The sequence below is a fragment of the Bubalus kerabau genome, chromosome 2 (genome assembly GCF_029407905.1).
Source record: "Bubalus kerabau isolate K-KA32 ecotype Philippines breed swamp buffalo chromosome 2, PCC_UOA_SB_1v2, whole genome shotgun sequence".
Classification (NCBI taxonomy): Eukaryota; Metazoa; Chordata; class Mammalia; order Artiodactyla; family Bovidae; genus Bubalus; species Bubalus kerabau.
Genome location: NC_073625.1, coordinates 16,874,102 through 16,887,196, shown reverse-complemented (window position 1 = coordinate 16,887,196; position 13,095 = coordinate 16,874,102). Strand labels below are relative to the sequence as shown.

The window sequence follows — 13,095 nt, the reverse complement described above, 5'->3', positions numbered from 1 at the left end:
TTTCAGAAGTCAGGCTTACAAGTTAGGCAAAAATAGCTTTGTTTCACAGCTCTGCCGTGACACACTGTGTAATTTGTGATAACTTGTCTTAATTTTTTCATCTGTAAAATGGGAATAAGAATTGTATCTACAGGATAGGTTGATTGTGAGTTACCCCAGCGTTACTGCAGTGCCTGCCACATAAAACAGACTCAATAGAGTGAATAGAAGCGACTGTGAATCATTATGACTTATAATCAAGTTTCCTAGTGCTGGGGGAATAATAGTAACAAACCAGCATCTCTCATAGCAGAGTTATGAGGACCCCAGACCCCCTCAAACCCTACCCAGCTGTGCCTGCCACATGCAGACTCCTTTCCTCCTAGCGGTCACCCCAGCCACCATTTCCCGTTCCTACTCCAGCTGTTCCTGAACCATCACCTGCCGCTGTGATGCTGTTTATTCCACCACATCTCCATCCTCATTCCCGCCTTGCTGCCAAGTTGATGTCTTCGTTCCTACTCTAATATGATATGATCTGACATTCTCTTCCACTTCTCCACTTACAGTGGTATGTAACATCACCCAGTTTCAAAACTGTGCCCCTTGCTTCTCAGGGTCAACTACACACTGGCACTCACCTTGGGTACTTGCCATCCACCTCTGCAAGGGTTAAATTACGTGCTGCTCTAGCTACCAACCTTCAACACCCCCTGAAGGGAGTTCAGGGTGGAGGTCAGGAATGAGGCACTCTGTGCTCTGGAAAAACTGGCAGAACATTCTTTAGATAGTCAGGTATTTTCAGGAGCTGCTTAAGAGCCCAAATCTTACATCTCATATCTAGAAAAGCACTAAATTCCTTCATGGTGATGTCTGCTCTTGACAAGAAGAAATCTTCTGCAAAAAATATATGCACCTAATTGCCTGTACTCCCCCTTCACCAAAATCACATATACGCTGAGCTTTCCCCCTACCTCTTTGGAGCAGCTTCTGAGATCTATCTGAGATGCTGTCTCCCGGGCTATTGTCCTCATTTTGATCCAAAGAAAACCTAAGTCACAGCTCTCATGTTGTGCATTTTCTTTGTCAGCACAAGGTTGACCAAAGATTTTTGTCCTTTGATGCCCAATATTGCCTCTGCCCCAGTGTGGCACTAGTTCTATTACCTGAAAAGCAGATTTTGGATTCTGTTACCTGAATCTGAAAAACTGGAATTACCCCCTTGGTGGGCATTGAGCCAAAAGACACAACCAAGCCAAAGAGCAGAAGAAGGAAGGATTTATCACATGCGGCCAGTAAAGAGAACACCGGAGATCTTTCTGAAAGCACTGTAACCCCCACCACCTCTTTTGGAGAAGGCGTTAACCTAGAGCTCCAGTTAATAAAAACTCCTGGGCATGACAAGAGTGTTTTAACCTACAAACTCCTCTGAAGGTTCTCTAGCCTGCTTGACAGGCTTGTCCGGCCACATGTGATTGCTCACAGCCTCCCAACCGTGAGAGGCACGAGATGCTTTAAACCTTCTAAAAACAGGTTCCTTAGAAAAGTTAGAAAATTATTAGTATAAGTGTAACGGGCTGATTAGAAATTGTATTGATGAAGGGTTTTTCATTTGTTGAGCCAATGTTTGTTGCTAAGTCTCCATATCCCCTGCCCTTACACACATTAATGAATATATAGAAGAAATAAGTATTAACCTTTGATATAAATCACGTTAGACCTTAGGCTAAGTAAATTCTTTCCTTAACTAAAACCCACTATACCCTCACCCTATAGGAATGTAACTTTATTTGGGTGGCGTCTGTTTTAAGAATAATCACCCCAGGAGAAATAAGTGTCCTGGTTGACTGACCGCTGTCACAAGGAGAGGGTCATAAATTGTCAGCAGGCCCCCTGGCCAGAAGATGATGTAACACCCCTAAGACCTCTGTATACATTTGTATGAAGCACCTGACTTTGATAAAAGTCAGGACTGCTGACCCCGGGTGACTTTTGCATAACATCTCAGTGTATAAAAGTAGACCATGGAAAATAAAGAATTGGGATCAGTTCCTCGAAAGACTGGTCTCCCCATGTCTCTCTCTCACTCTGGCTGAGTCTCCATCTGGAGCGCGGAACCCACCATGCTTACTAATTATGCCTGGGCTTCTAAGATCCGACCGGGGAGGCCTCAGTGTCTCCTCTCCTTCGGGAGAACGGAAGGACGCCTGTGGCCAACGTAAGTGGTGCAAGCTTCTTGTCTTGAAGTTTTATTGGTCCCCCGCGTAAACCAAGCTACTCAGCCTCTTTTCTCCACTGAATTTTCCTACTGAGCTATCCTCATTCTATTACTCTTTATATCTTTGATGAATAAATAATTAAATAGGTCGCGGACGCCGTCCCCACTTCGAATACCCTGGATCAGCCGGGGCTGGACCCCGCCATCTAAGGCTAAGGATATATGCATATTCCTGAAGGGGCTTGAGCACAGGAGAATTCAGCATAGGATAGAAAACTCAGCATAGAGTAAAGGTCAACAGAGTCCAAGCTTTATTTGACTGAAGTCAAGAGGGTCAGAAAAGGCCAACATTATCTTTCCATCCTCACGTGGGTGAGGGCTTTTGTTCCCACTGAGCCTAAAGGCATATATCAGACTGTCGTGTATTTCCCTTGAGGAGGAACTGGGACTCTGTTTAATCGCTGAACTATTGTTTCTTGACTGCTTTGTCTTTGTTTCTGGATTCTCTCGCTTCCCTTAAGATCTTTAATTACCAAGACTTGTTCAAGGCAATCAGTGCGGGCAGGCTTAGATCACAAAATGGCTTAGGCTAAAAATGGTTTCTCTTCTGTCAAGAAAGCCTTGCCCAGTTCTTTGTCTTCGGGGACCCGCTCACCTTGTCTGCTTACAGTTCATGGAGGAAAGAAAGCTGATCCCAGAATCAAGGCCTCTAACATTCCTCCTCCCTCTTTCTGACTCATAGCTCTGGACAGATAACTAGTCCTTGGTCAGCTAGTTACTTACCAGTTTCCCTATAACGCTCTTCAGTCCCTCCCATAAACAGATGCCCAGCAGGGCCATTCCTGCTGTTCACAGGTGGGTCCTCAAGGTGAATACCTGCGACTCCTGAGTTGGAGGATCTGCGGTATGTTTCTAGGTGTAGAAAGGAACAAGGAACATTTCACATATGGAAGAGAAAGTTTGGGAGGGATGTGTTACATGTCTCAAGATATCTAAAGTATTGCCCAGTGGAAAGAAAGATTTATTTGCTCCTAACAACCAAGACTCGGAGAAGGCAATGGCAACCCACTCCAGTACTCTTGCCTGGAAAATCCTATGGATGGAGGGTCCTGGTGGGCTGCAGTCCATGGGGTCGCTAGGAGTTGGACACGACTGAGCGACTTCACTTTCACTTTTCACTTTCATGCATTGGATAAGGAATGGCAAGCCACTCCAGTGTTCTTGCCTGGAGAATCCCAGGGACGAGGGAGCCTGGTGGGCTGCCGTCTATGGGGTCACACAGAGTCGGACACGACTGAAGCGACTTAGCAGCAGCAACAACCAAGACTAGAGAAAAAAAAAATTAGTTAAATTCAAGCAAGAGCATTCTGACAGTCAGAGCCGCAAAGAAGGCTGCTCTTGAAAAAAATGAGCCTCTGTTTCTAGAGGTATTCAATCAAAGGCTGAAGGGTAACTAGCAGGATGGCCAAGAAGGGGATCCGTGCATCAGTTGGACCAAATGGCCTTCGATAGTGGTGGCTTTAAATTTCTCTGTAAGAGGATCTTTAGGTCAAAATCCAATTTAAAAGGTAAATTGGAGAGTAAGTGTGGCTTTCATAACTGTCTTGAAGCTCCATTTTGCATTGTGCTTTACATAAAATTAAGTACCAATTATCCTTATCAAACTGTTACCGACCAGGGTTCTCGCCCTCTCATTGCCGCTGTTTGGTCGTTAAGTCATGTCTGACTCTTTGTGACCCCATGGACAGCAGTCTACCAGTCTCCTCTACCCATGGAGATTCCCAGGCAAGAATCCTGGAGTGGGTTACCATTTTGAACCCATGTCTCCTGCACTGCAGGCAGATTCTTTACTGCTGAGCCACCAGGGAAGCCCCTCTTGGCCTCTTAAGAATCAATAGAAATTGATAAGAAGCCAAACAAGAAATTTAGGCTAGGCTTTATTGGGGCCTCTGTTGCAGCAGGGGGGAAACAAGAACAAGTAACAGGTTCCTTTGCTCCCTAGCTCTCCAAGAGGGGGTGGGCTGGTTTCTTAAATGGAGTAAGGATAGGGGTGGGCCCAGGGATCAGGTCAGAGGGGTGGTTTAGGTGGTCTGCTGTGTGCAGCATACAAGTGCAGTATGCAGTACCCTGCTTTTGCTCCCAGCTCCTCCTCAGGGTCTTTGGTCTTTTCATAGTATCTTATTGTCCATAATTTTCCCCAAATGGGCACACATGCAATTATTTTAATACGTTATAGTTTCTTTGTATTTTGTTTCTTGAGGAGACGTTCGTCCAGGTGCAAGCACCTCAGTAATGGGTCCCAGGTCCCACCCTGTCTCAAAAGTATGAATTGATAGCTGAAGGCAATTGTTTATTCATTCTACAAACACTTGTTGAGCACTTCTTTTGGGGCAGACGCCTTTCTAGGTTTTGGGATAGACTGATGAGCAAGATAAAATTCCTCTTGAGCTTGCATTCTAGCTGGAAGCAAGGAACGATCTGTGGACAGAAGAAAAGGCAAATACAAGGAAAAGTGGGTGCATGTTAACCCTTCTCCATCAACTTTTTCTGCCACTTCCTCTAGAGTCGTTTTTTTTTTTTTCCTCCATGAGTTTCCCTGAGAGACTCTTCTCTGGCACCATGATAAATAGGCAGATTATAGGGAGAACTGTGGATCAATGATAAATCTCTGATCCTAAGATATGTGACAAGTGGCTTTTCTTCCACTAGCTATTTCCCTCTCTTCACTCAACATGGGAAAAGCAACAATGCTCTCCTTCATATAGTAGATGCTCAGTAAGTTAAAAAAATGATCCAATGAAAAATGTTAGACTATGTCACCAAGGGTCACCCTACAAACCCTTCTCTGCATTCCTGAAGAGAAAAAGGATAAAAAAATCACTTTTCTGTGTCAGATGTGGCAAAGAAGTGGGCGCTGGTCACCTCTGAATCCATGTGCCATGAAGGTCTGTGACTTTCCAAGCACCAAACCTTGAATTTCCCTCGGAGTCTCTCCCAGCATTGGATCTTCTGAACCCCCACTGTTTCCATCACGGAGTGGATTCTTGGAAGTGAAACAGGCCTGTTAAAAAACTCTTCTTTATGCAATGAAGGATGTAAGGGAACTGGAGGAGGTTCAAAGAAGAATAACAAAAATGATTAAGGGGCTGAGAACATGATTTATGTTGAATGATTAAAAGGATTAAACATGCAGAACTTGGCCAATGCTACATACTTAGCTATGAAAAAAAAAAATCAAAATTAAGCACCAAAGCTCTCAGCTCCCATGAAAAACACAAATTTGCATATGATTTGGCACCTAGTTCTCCACAAAGCTCAGCAGAGCCTCACTCAGGCGGCCTCGGCAAGGTGCCAAAACCACCAGTCTGTTTGGTCAGTTAAAAATACAGCCTGGTCATGTCAGGAAAAACTTGCTATTTGTCCTAATCGAATAGACAACCGAATCCCAATATGCCCACCCAGAGTCACATCCACATGTGCTACATCCATCAAGTGTATAAAATCACGTAGCACGTAATCATTTAACCAGGAGTCAGAGACTAAATCCACCCCCAGGGCCAACAAGTCGCCAAATGAGAGGACTGAGCCCCGAGCTTGGAGGGCACATGGACCATGAAAGGGAGCAGCCAGCAGCCCCTACGGGTTCCAGCTCACTGTGGCCAGGAGCAAATTTTGGCTAGGGGTTGCCAGATCTTTTCATCTAGAAAATCAGCCAGTGGTTCAGAAGGCTTTCACCAGCAAATAATGAAAAAAAATTGCTCAAAGAGGAGGAGCTGATACAGCCAGAATCTGAGAGCTGGGTACCTGCAGTGTGGAGGCAAGAGCTATGGTGCTACAAGATGGAGCGGGGATGGAGACGAATGTGAGGAGGTGAGCAGGGGGCATCGGGGAGAGTTGAAAAAGCCAGATTGTTATATGAAAAATCTACTGACTTAAAAAAAAAACCATGGGCTTTCCAGGTGGCGTCCAATGATTAAAAGTCTGACCTGCCAGTGCGGGGGACCACAGGATCCATCCCTGATTCAGGAAGATTCCAGATATCATGGGGCCATTAAGCCTGTGTGCCACAGCTACTGAAACCTGAGTGCTCTAAAGCCTGTGCTCCTCAACCAGAGACACCTGTGCACACAACTAGAGAGGAAACCCCGCTGGCCACAACTAGAGAAAGCCTGCATGCAGCAAGGAAGACCCAACACAACCAGAGATAAAATAAATACAATTTAAAAAGAGTAAACCCAGCAGGAAAAGTCATTCCGTGGAAATTCCCTTGCCACCTCTTATCTGCAAAACTTCTCTGTTTCAGACTTTAAGAAACTTGAGTACCAGAGGAGGGGAAAGACACTCTCAAAGGCACAGGACGTAGGGCATCAGAAACAGTCAGACAGAGAAAGACAGATATCATATAATATCACTTATCTGTGGAATATTTTTAAAAATGGTACAAATGAACTTATTTATGAAACAGAAATAGGGTCACAGATATAGAAAACAAACTTATAGTTACCAAGAGGAGGGATAAATTGGGAAATGGGGATTGACATCTACACACTGCTATTACAAAACAGATAACTAAAAAGGACCTACTGTATAGCACAGGGAACTCTACTCAATACTCTGTAATGACCTATACGGGAAAAGAATCTGAAAAAAAAGGGGGGGGGGGGCGTATATATGCATGGGCTTCCCTGGTAGTTCAGCTGGTAAATAATCCACCTGCAATGCAGGAAACCCCAGTTCAATTTCTGGGTTGGAAAGATGCCCTGGAGAAGGGATAGGCTACCCTATATAGGACGGTGTACGTTTGTTGAGGTTCATGCTAGGGATGCTAGTGTGAACTGCACACTCCACATGTGGCACTAAGCAATCTCAGCCTGGCACCGTACTCCCTGAAACATTCAGAGGAGCTCTGGTGTTGGAATTCTGAAACATCGAAGCTCAAAACAGGCTAACACTCCATTTGCCAAGATTCCTTGAACACGTTCCCTGCCCCACCTGCGCTACAGTGGTTTCTAGAGAAGAGAGAATCAGAGAATCCCAGTTAAAAAAAAAAAAAGGAAAATGCTTGCAGCTTCAAAAGAGTGAAGTGTTCATTCCAACAAGTGGACACAACTTTGAGTAAAGAGAGCAGTTGTAATTTTCAGAAAAGGAGGATTTAGACTAAGCATCCTGAAGAATTATGACAGCAAAAATTATGAGATTGGGGAAACATGTAATAAAGGAAGTGGTGGAAACCCCATCCCAGGAGTTGTTTGAAAGTCAACAGGATAAAGAACTAGAAAATCTATCCTAGGACAGACTCTCCACTGATTCCCCTGGGCCTGAGGGATGATATAATGGGCTTTCTCCATCTCTAATTGCTATGGTTCTTAGACTTTATGTATTTCCCAGGATTTTATAACATCAGTGTTAGACCAGCATTTCACTCTCCCCCTCAAAAAGGAAGAAAATTAACTCCAAACAAACCTTAAACTGGTTGCTCCAAGGAGCATATTTTCCCAAATGGAAATCGTGTGTCATAAAATTCTCCAGTGTGAATTTCATTATTATTCCCTGAAGATAGTCTATCAAGAGGCGAGACCGCATCATCATTTTACTTCACTTACCGGTTTTCTCTTTCCAGTTTATTTTCATTGCAGGGGAGAAAAGTAACCAGACTACAAATCTCATAGCACTGGCTGAAAAGCTCTGCATATTTTTTTTTTCCTCCTTCTGTCCACTGATATTTCACCAAGAAGCTGGGGTCTCTTAGTAATGAGTTAGTAAGACCGGGATTAGGGCACAACCATACAGAAATGGGGGCTTCCCGGGTGGTGCTACTGGGAACCCACCTGCAAATGCAGGAGACATGAGAGACGTGGGTTCGATCCCTGGGTTGGGAAGATCCCCTGGAGAAGGAAATGGCAATTCACTCCAGTATTCTTGCCTGGAGAACCCCATGGACAGAGGAGACTGGTGGGCTACAGTCCATGGGGTCACAAAGGGTCAGACACGACTGAAGCAACTTAGCATATATGGAAATGGAGACCCCCCTCAACCTGTCATTTGAATACAAGGAATATGGATTTATCTGAGGTTCAATAGCTGAGGGAATTGATGGGTTCACTCAGTAAAGCAGATTTAAGTAGTATGCAGGAATGAGTATTGGGTGTTGTGTGGAGGCTATTGTGTTTTTCATCTTTTCTCATACTTATCGTTGTTACCTGTTTTCAGGATTGGACTGAGAGATGGCAGAAATCTGAGTCTGTAACTGAAAGACCCAGGGACTTTAGAGGTTCTTCTTTATGACACACAAAGTCTAAGAACTACCCCAGCGATCGGATGCCCATTCTCTACAGTACAGAGCTCTTTCAGTGGCAGCATCTCCATAGGTGGCATAATCCAGAATCATATCTAGAATATGATGAGAGAAACTGACATTTTCATAAAATCTGGATACATTAACTGTAACCTGCCTTCTGGTTTAAAAAAAAAAATGAGGGTGGACCTGGTTTAATATTCATTTCATTTGTCTGTGTTGTAGAAAAAGGTTCATAGTCCAGATACTCTTCAATGGTTACCAGCCATGGTAAATTTTGGCTACTTTATGAAAAAAACTGTAATTACAGACCAACACTTTATACACGTTTGCATGTGCTCTATGTGATTCATAAATTCTTAAGCTTTTATTTCTAGGAAATAATACTTTGCTAAGTCTCTTCAGTCATGTCCGACTCTTTGCAACCCTATGAACTGTAGCCCCACCAAGCTCCTCTGTTCTTGAGATTTCCTAGGCAAGAATATTAGAGTAGGTTGCCATTTCCTTCTCCAGGGGTCTTCCCAACCCAGGGATCCATCCTGGGTCTCCCGCATTGCAGGCAGATTCTTTACCATCTGAGCTACGGGGAAAGCAATATTTCTTTAAAGACTTTCAACTTTAGTTTGATAGGAAGGGGAAACCTCATTCTTGATGAGGGTCACAGAACGTAGAGGTCAGAAATCCCACAATGAAAGGGGTTCTGTCCACAACCCAGTGAATCTCGAACTAATGGGGAGCGGGGGTGGAGAGTGAATGAGGAGAGAGCAAAGTTGATTTTTTGTTAGTTGACATTTTACTGCAGATACCTCTCTTTTATTGCTTCTTTTAGAATCTGAGCTGGTAACAAAGTAGACACTTTCATGCATGTCTTGTTTAAAATAGGGGAAAAAAAGAAAAACAAAAATACCACCAGCATGAAGCACTGGTATTTAATTGGAATTTTCCAAATTGGATGATTTTAAACTCAGTGTTGCCTAACCCTCAACCCTCTCTGCTCTTCCCTGCCTCGTCTCCTGTTTGTAAGTGTCCAGGTCTTGATTTTCCTTGGGATAATTTCTCCAGGCACCTTCAGAGTCTTTCCTTTCCAATTTCCAGTTCTGACTCCACTGCTTCCATCAATAAACATGTTTCTTTGCTTCCAGTCTAGGGCCAAAGTCTGTATTTTAAAGTGATGGTGTCACAAAATGCCTGGTGATGTCATAAAGCCCTGGGAGATCCTGGTAAAAGCAGCGATTCTCATCTTTATGTTCCTGAGAAGTTATTGGTAACCCAAGGGCCATCACATCTTCTGTATATGCACCAGTTTTTGTAGAAACAGTGAGGTCCTAGTTCACTTTGGGCATTTACATGTTTGGCAAAATTCTATAAAATGCTGCATAGAGAATATAGATTTAAAGGGCCGAAGTTATTAAAAAGGGGTGGGGTGAGCGAAAACATGCCAATAAAAACAGACAGCGTGGTTTTTTAATCCTTTCCACAGGAATTCAGGCAAAAGGGGAATAAAATAATTCTATAGGGTCACTTGTAATTCAGCTTAAACTAAGCTCAGGAAACTGAATACTATTTCTCAAAAGGCTGATTTATGTACTTAAAGTAACTCAGTCCCAGGTGCCATAGGAAGCAATACAACTTCTAGCAACATCCTAGCCTGCATGCTCTAACGAACTGCCTAAATCAATTTCTAACTTTTCTTTAAAACATTTCAGAGTCAGTTCTACTGGGACTTGAAGCCCTGGACTCTCTCTTTACAGGGGCTGCGGCAGCAAGGAAAAACCCAGCACCTAGGTAGACTCCACGTGATAAACAAATTGTGTCCCAGACTTTGTCTATGAATCATTTCTTTGGAAACCTAAGCACATTTTATGTAAAGAAACAGGTAGACACAGTTTGGCTGGCTCTCTGGCTCTCCTAACCCTCCCATGTGCTGTGTGCTAAGTCACTTCAGTCTTGTCCAACTTTTTGCAAGCCTATGGACCAGAGCCCACCAGACTCCTCTGTCCATGGGATTCTCCAGGCAAGAATACTGGAGTAGGTTGCCATTTCCTCCTCCAGGGGAACTTCCTGACCCAAGGACAGGTATTCAAGCCACGTCTCCTGCATTGGCAGGCAGATTCCTTACCACTAGCACCACCTGGGAAAACCCAAAACCTTCCCAAGTCAATATAAACCACATATGGGTCAAACCCCCTCTACTATATAAAAACTCAACGACAGTTGCAGAATCACACAGAACATGGACTGGGGTGGAGTGGGAGGGAGTTAGAATTAATCAACTTCTTTTGGTTTATTCCCCCTCCATTTATCCCTTAATTAGAACAGGATAAGAGCTTGGTGGAAATTGAGGGGATTGCCTGATTGAGGTATGCCCACATCCTCAAGGATTTAATTTTAATTTTTTTTTTAGATGTTTTTTCTTGATGGGGACCATTTTTAAAGTTTTTATTGAATTTGTTACAATATTGTTTCTGCTTTATGCTTTGGTTTTGTGCCTCAAGGCACGTGGGATTTTAGCTCCTTGACCAGGGGCTGAACCCGCGCTCCCTGCACTGGAAGGTGAATTCTTAACCACTGGGTCGCCAGGCGAGTCCATTCGAGGGTTTGAGACTAATGACACGGGTTATTTATTATAAAGTTTTGCTTCACTATGCACAGTTTATCTTTGCTGACAAAGAAAAGAGCAAGAAAATGGCACAGCAGAGAAAGGGAAAAAAAAATCTCCAGCAATTTCTATGGGAAGGAGGCCCCTTTAGGGTAGCTATTATTGTTGCTAAGTCACAATATCTTGGAACCAAGCATTTTCAAGTCAAATTTACTTGGATCCATCAGGCTTCATTTTGCTTTTTGGTTCCAAAGACCTCGCTCACCCAGCCCTTTATTAGGCATGCTAATAAAAAGTGAAATACAAACATTTCTGGCAACCTCCTATTCTTTTCTCTCAAAGTGCCCTGAAGTGCTGGTACAGAGTAGAACTAATACATCCCAAATGGAGGGGGTCAAAGGGAGGAGGAAGAGAAACAAAGGGCCTGGTTACTTCACAGAGTGGATAAGCAGAACTTGATAACCAGGTTGACTGTATTTGGAATTTTCCTGTTTCCTCCTGGAAGGAGGCAGGGAGCTGAATGAAGCGCTTATCTAAGAAGTGCCAGAGCCATTTAACAATGTTATTACAAGGATGTTGGTAAAGCAAAGGGAAGATTTTGGCAGTTACAGATGGGATTATGTTTGCTGAACCTATTTTCTTGCTACATGTTAATCTGTACTTTTCTAGTATCAAGCTCTTAAGGAGTTCAGATAAAGGCCTATCAGAAACTCTCCATTCACACTCTCCTTAGTATACACTGTAAGGAATTCCACAGCCCAACTGGGACGTGGATGGAATGAAATGATTTCAGTTCAATGTTTGGGAGAAGTCACTCTAAAGCAGGAATCATAGCAGGAGAAGTCTAGCTAAGAAAGAAGTCTCTCAGTATTCCATGTGTGGCTGTGGGATGGCGTGACAGATGGTTTCTAATAGGTTACACCCAGTTTCACGTGAGAAATCATTTGAAAGAGTCTCAGCTGGGCTTCACAGACCCCTAATGAGAGAGAATGATGAAGTCAGAAATACATGCGCATGAACAAGTTGAATTCAGAGGGAGAGGTCTCTAAGAGGGTCTAGATAAAGCAGTCTGAAGCTTCAGAAGAAAAAATTACCATTTCCAGGAGGCCTTAAATCTTGGCCCACTGACAAAATGTTAAAATCTCCTCTTTCTTCGTTTCAGCCAGAGCAATTTTCTAGCATATAAATAATTTAAACTGCACAGATAAAAAGATAACCCTTACCCAAGAGTTACTAAAATGGTAACAGAAGGGAAGCAAAGCGGGTGTAGCAGGTCACGGCACCTGGAAAGTAAGTCATGGTGTCCTCAGCACCAGGAAGGTCACAGAAGAAGTTGAGTTTTTAAAGTATGTAGGTCAAGGGCAGAGTGAAGAGCACATGGTCAAGACAAAATGAAAAGGAATGACATGAAATTAGGTAGAAACAGAGTCAAGAGGATGGTCCAGAGGGAGAGAAAAGTTATTGGAAGATGTGACAACTGGGTGTGCTGTGTGCTAAGTCGCTTCAGTCATGTCCAACTCTTTGCGACCCTATGAATTGTAGCCCAGCAGGCTCCTCTGTCTGTGGGATTCTCCAGGCAAGAATACTGGAGTGGGTTGCCATTTCCTACTCCAAGGGGACCTTCCCCACCCAGGGATCAAACCTGCGTCTCTTGTGTCTCCTGCGTTGGCAGGCAAGATCTTTACCACTTGTGCCATCTGGGAAGCCCTTTCCAACTTGTGTCAGCTGGGAATCAGAGATAAAGAGATGATACTGAGGGCAGGGGAGGCAAGGTGCATCGCATGGAGAGTGGATGGCATGGAAGGGGCTGGGCTGTCCTCCTCCCATGGAGTTCACGCTTCTCTAAAAAAACACAATTGCCTTCAAACTAGAAAAAAGAAAACAAATCTGGTGAAGAAGAAACTGAAGCCTCAGAGAAGTGAGCTACTTCAAAAGGCTTCTCACTTTTAAACTGCACTGTGCAACTAGAGATGATCATACTAAGTGAAGTAAGGCAGAAAAGGA

At 43.7% G+C, this 13,095-nt stretch overlaps 1 long non-coding RNA gene across 2 annotated transcripts; it reads right to left on the bottom strand.

The window, feature by feature from the left end:
• Positions 1–4,542: 4,542 nt before the first annotated feature.
• LOC129644612 (uncharacterized) lies at positions 4,543–6,376 on the bottom strand. 2 transcript variants are annotated; one of them, XR_008710877.1, is made up of 3 exons: positions 6,184–6,376; positions 5,120–5,301; positions 4,543–4,675 (listed from the first exon to the last, which is right to left on the bottom strand). It is a non-coding gene; the product is annotated as an uncharacterized LOC129644612 (long non-coding RNA). The 2 variants fall into 2 exon arrangements; XR_008710876.1 differs by having other exon boundaries at positions 5,120–5,258; positions 6,184–6,361.
• Between the last annotated feature and the right edge of the window lie 6,719 nt (positions 6,377–13,095).